Source organism: Paroedura picta, chromosome 5 (assembly GCF_049243985.1).
Source record: "Paroedura picta isolate Pp20150507F chromosome 5, Ppicta_v3.0, whole genome shotgun sequence".
Taxonomy (NCBI): Eukaryota; Metazoa; Chordata; class Lepidosauria; order Squamata; family Gekkonidae; genus Paroedura; species Paroedura picta.
Window position 1 is genome coordinate 51,494,953 of NC_135373.1, and position 10,537 is coordinate 51,505,489.

At 45.4% G+C, this 10,537-nt stretch overlaps 1 protein-coding gene across 2 annotated transcripts in view; it reads right to left on the reverse strand.

Moving 5' to 3' along the window:
- The window catches only part of STK38L (serine/threonine kinase 38 like), a 52,772-nt gene extending 44,031 nt beyond the window's left edge, over positions 1–8,741 (reverse strand). The window contains exon 1 of one of the 2 annotated variants that reach the window (XM_077337890.1): positions 8,592–8,741. The gene's annotated coding sequence lies outside the window, so the exon portion shown is untranslated. Of the gene's footprint in view, positions 1–8,507 lie in introns of both variants that reach the window. The other variant, XM_077337888.1, reaches the window with a different exon arrangement.
- Positions 8,742–10,537: the final 1,796 nt, after the last annotated feature.

A 10,537-nucleotide genomic window follows, 5' to 3' on the forward strand; every position in this document is an offset into this window, starting at 1 on the left:
TGCTCCATACCTTGGGGAAATGGGCGAGCATGTGATGATGACTCTCGCAGGTGGACTGTGCATTCCTGAATCCATGGGATCAAGGCTTATCAGGGGAGCAGAAAGGGAGGGATCCACTTACCACTCTGACCCTTGTTGCAAGCTTACTAAAAAGAGCATGTGTTCCTGAAAGTTTTGTGTTTAAGTGTGAAAGAAGTGTGTCTCCAGAAATCTGCCAAATAGCAAACATGTTCTATCAACCAAAGTGTCCCACCTGATAAGAGCTGCATTCTTTCCTGTTACATTGCCAAAGACGCTCCAGGTTTGCCAGCCAGATGCTTGGTATCCCCAGAGGACTCGGGTAGCAGCATGGTCACCTTGTTCATATGTCAATCTACCCTCTTTTACCAGACACTGTGCACAACACAACTTTTGCTACATAACTGTGAAATTGCACTGGGAACTTGGAGGAAAAACAGTAGTACATCCATAATGCTACTCAGCAACTTCATCTCACAAGAATCTCTTCATTTGTCCCACAATCAACAGAATTTTGCACGTTCTGAAACCACATGGACTTTCCTTCACTGAAAGGCCCTGTCCTCCCAGGAATCATTCACTGCCCTGTCAAACTCCCAGGCCCCAGATATGGTTAATGTTGGAAATAAACAGCACCATCACCCTCCCTCAACCTGGTTAGGCTGCTCTGGCTTTAAGGAGGCCTCCAACAGTCTTCCTTCTTTGGCTATCCCAGAGGTTTCTCTTTAAAGACTCCTCCCTCCAATTAACCCTGGTCCCATCCTCTGCCAGCCTGTCTGTACTGCTCCACCCCCTTTCCTCACTTCCATAGGTCACTTCTAGTCAATTTGTTAATGAGTGAGGCCTCAGCCACATCCCTCTCTGCCCCTTTGGACAGCACTCTGCCTCTGGTTAATCCTGGAGACTGTTAAGCACATCACTAGACCTGCTGCTCCCACACATCTAGTGGGACAGTCTACTGCTTGGTTGTCTGCATCGGTGCCCACCAGTCGGGGTATTTCCAGAGTCCTGGAGCCTCATTAGTTGATCGATTCTGCCACCCTCTGCTGCCTCCAGAAGCATGGCTGGACGGTTTCCCAATACTTCCTCCTCCTTCCCAATGAAGTAAGCACCCTTGCCAAATACCATGCCCTCCTTCAAGTTCCTTGGCACTTACTCCAGCACTGGAGTGGATGGTAGGGGTATGGCAGAGTTCTGGTTCCCAGCAAGGCCCAGTCACATACATCTGGCCACCAAATATTGCATGGACTTGCTTTTCTCTTTGACTAGATTCCAGCCTCCAGGGTTTTCCTGTTGAATTACAGACTATGACATTTGGGTTTCTAAACTCCTCTGCTCAGCTCTGCAGATACTCTTGAGCACAACACACTGGACAAACTGCCACGGACTCCTTATTGCTTGGAGCCATACATTTGGATCCTTACCCTATCAAGCTCTAGATCATTGTACTCTCTAATGTGGCCAGTTTTACCTGCTCATGCAATCAGACTTTTGCTTGAAGATTTTCTGTGTGCGATTTTTCTATACTGTGCATTTTAATCATAATTACTTGTATTATTATTATTATTATTATTATTATTATTATTATTATTATTAGATTTATAGCCCGCCACTCCCTTGCGGCTCGTGGCGGGTAACAATATCGCAATTCCCCATTAAAACCCCATAAAACAATAATAACATTGTCAATATTGCCGGCATGGCAAGAATGGCAGCTCAACTCCCCCCCCTCCCTCCCACTACTAGCGGGTGGAGAGGAGGTCCTGATGATGTTTTGCTTCGGGTCCAGAACCCGAGTCCCCGGGGGAGGCATAGATCTATTATCAGTCCATTGTACATTTATGATTGGCTGTACAGGCACACTTGTTGATTCTTTGATTCTGGTAGTACAATATTTTTTTTAAAGATTCCAGTAGAAACCTAGCCAGTAGATGTGTACCAGCTTTGGTGAGGAATCCCTTGCTCTTACTACTTTCTGTATCTCTCTCCCCCCTCAAACAAGTGTAAATGGCCACCCCTCTCTCCTCCTGTAAATAGTTTACGTTTCCCAATGGGCTGTTCAGCAGAATACGACAGTCACTCCTTTTGCCACAGGAGCTTTCAATGTAATATTTCATACTATCATAGTGATACTACATCTTCAGGTTGATCACACTGCTTGCCATGTTTGATATCTTAAAACAAGCTCTCAAGCTACAGGCCCTGGAAGAAAAGGAACACCTGAAATCCCTCAATGAAGAATGCCCACAAAATTTGTGAACTCAAGCTCCTAGTGAAGACCTCAGTTCAGGGAAGGAATATGCTGCTAGCACTCCCCTTACATCTGCATACCCCACACTCCCATAGATACCTGCTCCTGCAAGACAAAGAAAAAGTGTGGGGAGCAATCACCATGCTTTGTGATTCGCAAGAGATCTTGCAGCAACTTTCAAGGAAACCTTTTCAAGAGAAATCAGGAAGTGCAAGGGTGTCAACCGGATGAAAGCAATTAAACCAAACAAGGCTAGAAGACAGAGTCTCTCCTTGTATTATCTTTTACCTGGCATGCCATTAAGGGTGCTGTAAGAGCCTGGCACCTCCAATTCACATCTTCCCATTGTCCCAAAGTTCCCATCAAATACATGACTCTGTACCGTTTATCTATTTCTGAAAACATTCAATTAGTAACTGCCCTTCTCTACTAATTCAATGAACAGACTCCCAGGTCTATAGTTTTCTTCTGATAAGCTGCGCAATTCCCAAGTTATCCCCTATTCTTTTGTTAGAAAAGAATCCATACTATCCTATGGGCCTAAAACAGTATAACTAGCTTCATACTAGCTTTAGAGCCAGTAATTAAAGTCTGTTCCAGGATACCAACTCTACAGAGATTCCCAACACACACTGGATTCTTTCATCTGATTTCTTTGCAGAATAGGACAGAATATTTTTGCTTCTCATCTTCATCAGTCCCCCTTTATTTTCCACTACGCCTTTGTACCAAACAGAGAGCTCGCACTTAGTTCCTCTCTGCTATTGACTGAGGCCTCACATTTCACAGGCTTGTCACCCCTGAATAAAGATATTCCATTTCTCCTACATATACATCTTTAACATGAAGGTAACTCTCACTCCAAACTGGATCATCTCTGGCCAATTGTTGAACTGTTAGTTAGGATAAGGAAAAATAGTTATCCAGCATCAGTTATTTCACGCTCATCGCAATGTCCCAGGAATAATTAGCTGTGAGACTTTAGTCAAGATTTAGTCAAGATTTTTACTGATAAGGTATCAAAAATAAGCTCTGATCAACATTTCAATTATACCACAAGTACATCAGAGGAAAAGCCTAATCCACTGCTTGGGCTTCTGTAATGGATGTGGAGAAGATGCTAGGATCTATAAATGCCACAACTTGTATTCTGACTGCTAAAATCGCATAACGATCACATCAACAGACTCTTAGCATCCATTATAAATCAGCCTCTAATTTAGGGCACCTTCCTGCAGTCACTCAAAGTCACTTATTTGTCTGCTACTTTAAAAACCACCCCTACAGAAAAATGACATGGCCAATTATCGCCCGGTCTTTAATCTACTCTCTCTAAGTGACTCAGAGAGCAGTAATGAACCAAATCCAAGTCTTCCTGGTTAATTCATACACGCTAGAACTTTTCCAGTCTGGCCGCAAGCCAGGCTACGGGACAGAGGGAGCTCTGCTAGCTGTAATTGATGACGTCTGGTAGAGTACAGACCAGCCTATCTCAACTTTTTAACCATTAAAAAAAGGTAAAGGTATCCCCTGTGCAAGCACCGAGTCATGTCTGACCCTTGGGGTGACGCCCTCTAGCGTTTTCATGGCAGACTCAATACAGGGTGGTTTGCCAGTGCCTTCCCCAGTCATTACCGTTTACCCCCCAGCAAGAAGCCCCTGAAACATTCTTCAGGCTTCAAGAAATCCCAAAAGAGGTGCGATGATGCAGAATATGATTGGGAAACATAGCAATGTACACGCCCGCCTGGAGCTCCTCCCCTTCCAGGCCCATCATTGCCCATTTGGGGGGGGAGCAGGTCAATATGACCATATATGGTCATAAAGGTAAAGGTAAAGGTATCCCCTGAGCAAGCGCCGAGTCATGTCTGACCCTTGGGGTGATGCCCTCTAGCGTTTTAATGGCAGACTCAATACGGGGTGGTTTGCCAGTGCCTTCCCCAGTCATTACCGTTTCCCCCCCCCCCCAGCAAGCTGGGTACTCATTTTACCGACCTCGGAAGGATGGAAGGCTGAGTCAACCTTGAGCCAGCTGCTGGTCATATCACCTGATAAATGACCATATATGGTCATATCACCTGATAAATCTTTAACAAATTTAAAATACATATATTTATTTGATTTTTATATCACTGCTCTTCCAAAAGTCTCACGGTGGTTCACAAAAAAACACTAAAAATACAGTAAAAGCCTATAAAACCACCCCTTACAACAATAGACGGCTGGCGATCACATATTGGAACACTTCTACTTTCCTAATCCCCTCCCTCCCGTTCATGCCAGAGGGCCAAGTTTTCTCCCATTGGGAGCGAGGCACCAAATCTCATTATACCTTGGAGGGAAATCCTCAGATGGAACCACCAAGACTCCACCCTGGCCTCAACCATATGCCTGGCGGAAGAGATCTGTCTAGCAGGCCCTGCGGAAAGCTGACAGTTCCTGCAGGGCCCTCAGCTCTTCCGGGAGTTCATTCCACCAGGCTGGGGCCAGGACTGAAAAGGCCCTGGCCCGGATCGAGGCCAGATGGGTGTCCTGTAAAATTAAAATATTAATTTTAATATTCAAAATTAATGAACTCCCAGCCATTTAGGAAACCCTTCTAGGGCTATCAAGACATCCCAGGGTTTTGTGAAACCCTGGTTTAGAAAGCCTTGTGTAGTCAAAGGCCAAGCTTTGCTGTTGCTCTTACTGGGTTTTTCAATACAGCAGATCATGCCATCCTGTTAAGGCATCTGGAGGTAGACGTAGGTCCCAGGGAACATGTGTTGAACTGGTTCAAATCATTCCTCTCGGATCAGATTCAAAGGGTTGCTACTGGAAATCAGTTGTCATCAGTGTGTGACCCCTCTTGTGTGACTTTTCAATCTCTGTTAGGATAAATCACTTGTAACTCTGAGGTTGGTTGTTATCTGCTGTTACTCAGCTCTATGTATCTGTATCTAAATTTTCTGATGATGCGGTAGAGATCCTGAATTGCTGCCTGGCCATGATGGTTAACTAGATAAAAGTGAACAAATGTAATCTAAACCCTGACAAGACAAAGGTAATGCTGAATGTTAAGGGGGAGGTCTTGAAGGATACTATTCTCCACAATTTTCAGTTAAAAGCCTTGGGGTCATATCAGATACAGCTTTATTATTGGGGAAGCAAATTAATTGAGCTGCAAAAACAGCTTTCTACCAACTCAGACTAAAATGGTCCCTTACCTTGATATGGCTGACCTGGCCACCCAGATTCATGCCATAGTCACATTGAGACTACTGAAATGGACATTGGACACTGAAATGGACAATGGACACTGCACATTGGTCTCCCCTCCAAATCAACTCAGAAACTCCAACTGGTCCAGAATTTCATAGCTTGGAAATTAAAGTGAGCTCAATGGAGAATGCATATTACTCCCACTGGGCAGATGTTCAATTGGCTCCCCATCTCATTTTAAGTATTGGCTATAACATACAAAGCCTTTCATGGCCTTGGTCCCTCTTATTTGTGGGACCGCCTCTCCCTATGCTCTGCCAGGGCAGTTTGCTTCACTCACATCATTGGGGGTTTTCTGCAGAGGCCACCTGGCACATGGGCAAGCAAATGGGCTCCCTATGCATCAGCTCATCTGCAGATACTAGAATCTGTGGGTCAGGCCCACATTGAGTAGAAAACAAATATTTCTGCAAACTTGACGGACACTGCAGATTTGCAGAAAAATGCCAACACTTCTAAAATATATATTGGGTGTGTGTTAAGTTGCCTCTGACTTATGGAAACCCTGTCAGTTGATGACTTCCAAAATGTCTTGTCGTTAACAGCCTTGCTCAAGTCTTGAAAACTGAGGGTCGTAGCTGGTCAGCTGCAGATGAATAGTCAAGGTCTCCAATAAGCTTGACAACTGGAATGGGGGTGGGGGGGTCACAGAGTCCCTAGGGAGCTGCTGCACATCCTGCCCAAAGGTTATTTTGTTGTTGTTGTGAGTTTGTGGGTTGTTGTTGTAGGTTTTTGGACTGATACCTTTGGGTCCCAATGTGACAAGCAGGGCTCCCATATTACTCAAACACTCATCCTGAAGACTACTGATTATTACTGAAGCCCATATCCTGATCAGATATTCCCTACTTGTAAAAATCCTTGCAACCCAGTAAAATGCTGCTGACTTTTATCCTGGTTTCCAAATGCCTGCCTGCCTATAATTCTGGCTACATGTCTAGCACATGCCCCCCCCCAAAAAAAAATCCTCAAACTAAAACAAACAAATCTCAGTATCCCCCCCACACACACACACACACAATCTTGAACTCATCAAAGCAACCTTATCAAATGCCACATATACCATCTCAATAATAAATCTGGTAATAAGTAAACTTACCAGTAGGAAGGTATCCCAAAATGTATCAAATTCCCTGCAACATCAATGCTTTCATATTTAAGCAACATGAATAGAGTTCAACAAGAAATTGATGAAACTGTTCCAAATGTACAATAAAGACTGCTTTAACTACCGAAATATTTATTTATTGCTCTTTCCCATCATCCAAAGGAAAAGAAAAGCACGCCACAATACATTCCAAGGCATCCAGAACACTATCCATGCTGTAGTTCACATTCCTTTGAAATATTCCCCTGCTAAACCCCCCCTTACTGTCTTTTAAGTACCACACCAAAATATTTCTTTTTACCATCCTTCTGACTTAAGGGTTTTCAAGGTTTCCCCCCCCCCAACTCTTTGATGGTCTGCTTTTAGAATTATGACTGTTCTAAGGATATATTTAGGCTGTTCAATGTTGATTTTATGCTTCTTTATGTCCCGGCTAGTTTTATGGGCATTTTCTACACTGATACTGTAAGTTGTTACTTTTATGATTTCATGGTGCTGTCCTTATTTGTGAGCCATCTCTAACAGGGTCTCTCAAGAAGTAGCATATAAATTATGCAAATACAACTTTCCCACGGAGATCCAGCTGCTGGAAGTGATTTTGCAGAACAGTGATCAGAGTTTGAACAGGATATTTGTCATGCATATATACGCCAGGAACACAAACACAGTACACCCCTTAAAGACAAACTGAGGTTGAGGGCCAGCAGACTTTCTGAAAATTAACTTCTAAAACCTATAAAATTATGTAATGCTCAATGCAAAACTGCTTAAGACATCTTCATATCATGGGCTATTTTGCCATATGTGCATTTAAAGTCTATTCTAATACATCTTTTCTGTCTAGTTTCAGAAATGTTCTGCTCTAAAGCATGAATTCCATTCTAGTTTTTATGCTTTGTAAGCTTCTCCTAACCTAGTTGGAAAGGAGAACGGCCAAGTTGGAGCTCTAGGCTAGACCAAGAAGTCCAGACAATCTTTCTATCTGCCTTACAGACTCAGAAAATTGCCATACAAAAGGGCTAATTTATTTTAAAGTACATTACCTCATTATTTTAAAACTCATTGCACCATCCCATATTTGGAGTTTTTGAACCTGGACCTTCACATGGGAGTCAGGCATCCTCCACCAAAATCTTACAAAGAGGGCACAATCCTTAAGTGAGCACAACTGGTGAGGATACCAACTCATTGGAGAGGGAAGAGACAAAAACCGGGATTTTTTTTTTAAACCTTCCAAGTCTTTCAATTAAAAACTCTGAGCCTCAATGATTCCCAAGGTCTAAAACGCAGCTAGGCTTTAACATCTGCAGGAACGTGAAAGTGCACGCCACATGGAAGCCCTTATCACACTAGCAAAGCTGGAGATGCTTGAGGAACAGGGCGGGGCGGGGCGGGGTGGGGTGGGGTGGGGGCACAAATATGCCTGATCCGGACCCCGACTCACCCTCATTTACTTCGAGAGCCGCCAAGCTCCGAAGGTGACTTAGCAAGTCGGGTGGACCTGCCATCCCCAGGCTGGTCTGACTCAAAAGCGCGGCTGGGGTTTCCTTTGGGGATTGCACTTCTGGCCAACCTGGCTCCCCGGTTGCTTTTTGTCGGGGGGGGGGGGGTGCACTCAAGCCACTAAGTGGGGCAGAATCCGAAGCGGCCGCCTAAGCCGAGACCCTCTCTCTCCCTCCCTGGAAGAGCAGCCTCTGGGGGCTTGAAACGGTTCCAGTGGGCAGTATAGGCGGTCGCCCACCCTACAGGACTCGGCTAGGCGGACGGTCCCGTTTGGCTCCCGGGCCGGGCTTGACGCACTGCCTGGCCTCCGTCCCAAGCTCTGCCCTTCTCTCTGTCCCAGCAGCCCCGTCCTCTGCAGGCACGCACCTCACGCGCGGCTCGCGATGGGCCACGGGGAGAACTGGCCTGCGGAAGGGGCCCCAGCTCCCTCGCGCTCCCGCACGCGCTCACCTCTCCAAAGCGGCTGCTCTCCCTCCGCGGCCGGCTGCAGCCGCTTCCCCTGCCCGGCTGCCGAATGGAGGGAGGCGGCAGCACCGCGCTGTTTACAGGCAGCTCTCGCGAGAGCCAGGAAGAGCCGAGCGCCCAGCGGCCGAGGGAAGAACAGGCCGGGAAAAGGTAAACGCCGGAATGGGCCGGAACAGGTATTCAACAAGCAAGAATGCCACAAAAAATAGGGGAAAGCATTACAGACACTCAAGGACAATATTTTCGAAATGAAAAAGTGGAGCTCCCACCCCTTTATTAATCCTGTCCAGGCCAAAATGCCTCTGGAACAGGCATTAGACAAATAACAGTGCCCCCAAAGCAGTGGGATGCATTCAAGGCACTCTAGAACAATAATTTGGAAACCAAATCATCGAAATAGTTTGCATGCCAAAATATTTTGGTACTCCAAATGCAGAAATGTTTGGGGCTAAAATACCTCCATAACACCCCAGAACAGGCTGGAATGAGCATTAAACAAACCATATTACCTCAAAAAACAGTGGGGTGCATTCAAGGCACTCCAGGACAATATTTTGGAACTCAAAACACAGAATATTGTACACAGATTAACCCTTTTCAGGTCAAAATGCTTCCAGAATGGAGAGAAGGGGAGGATGTATTCCACAGTTAAGTGGCTGCATTCCAAACTAAGCAGAGGTTTCCAGAGAGGTGCTGGATAGTTGCTGCTTATGGGTTTAGGATTGGACAGAACAAAGCCTGGGCCAACTAGAGCAGTGGTTCTCAACCTTCCTAATGTCACGACCCTTTAATACAGTTCCTCATGTTGTGGTGACCCCCAACCTTAAAATTATGCAAGTGTTCTGTCACAGAAATTAAACCGAAACTGACCAATGGCTTGCAGTAGGAGGGAATGAGGGTTCCTGTTGGGTCTGGCAGGGCTCTGTGTATCTGTCTCTGGCTTTCTGAGAGGAATGTGGCTAGAGTCCAGGGAGGGAGGGCGGGAACTGTAGGGGCAGGGCCAATCAGGGTGCAGCCAGTGTTGCTGGCTGCACCGTGATTGGCCTATTCCAACTTGGACAGCCAGACACGTGCCACCCCCCAGGCTGTTTTACAAATATATAGAGGAACCATGGATGGATAAGAATTGGTTTTTTTCTGTGAGGAGGTGGTGCTGAAGTGGGACTCTCTGCGTGGCAAGCAGGTGCCCCTGAAGAGGCTGGGCGTACAGCTTCAGGAGCTGGGCTACTGCCTGGAGCCTAAGGCCGCCAAGATGCCACCTGGAGCACCTGGTGGGAGACTGCGCTGTGCTGGAGGCGCTGTTGGAGCAGTTGCTGGCCAAGAGTGGACACCTGTAAATCTAGTTTTCTGGATTAGTGAAATTGCGATTTTAAAATGACCAAATCGCAACCCAGCTACTGGACAACCTTGGGATGTTGGTGATGTCATGTCAAGGGGGCTATATATGGTGCCAACATAACAAGGTTGTCCAGGAACTTTTTGTGCAAAAATGGACTTAAAATTCTATTTTTATTTTTCTCTTTGGATTCTGCTGAGCAAACATTCCAATTAACATGGCTCTGAGAATATGCTTCCCCCCTCCTTTTTATGGAAGAGCCAATTTATAGCATTTGCACATGGTTTTGCTTTGTTAAATGTTGCTTTAAATCGGGGTGGGGGGTTTGAAGATTGATTTGCGACAAAAATCCCCAAATAGGAAAAGGTCTGCTCAATATCATTTCTTAGTTATAAAGATTTCTCTTTGCAATGGCTTAATATTGGAGACCTGTTAAAGAAAATATAAAACATTTGAGTATAGCCTTCTATCTTGACAGCTGTCAAAGATCATCTAATATCAATTGGTTTTACAGCTTGTTTGCAGTCAAAGCTCAGGTAATTGGCTTCTGCTGTTTACAATTAACCCTTACTCCATTCAGCTGGGCACCATTAGC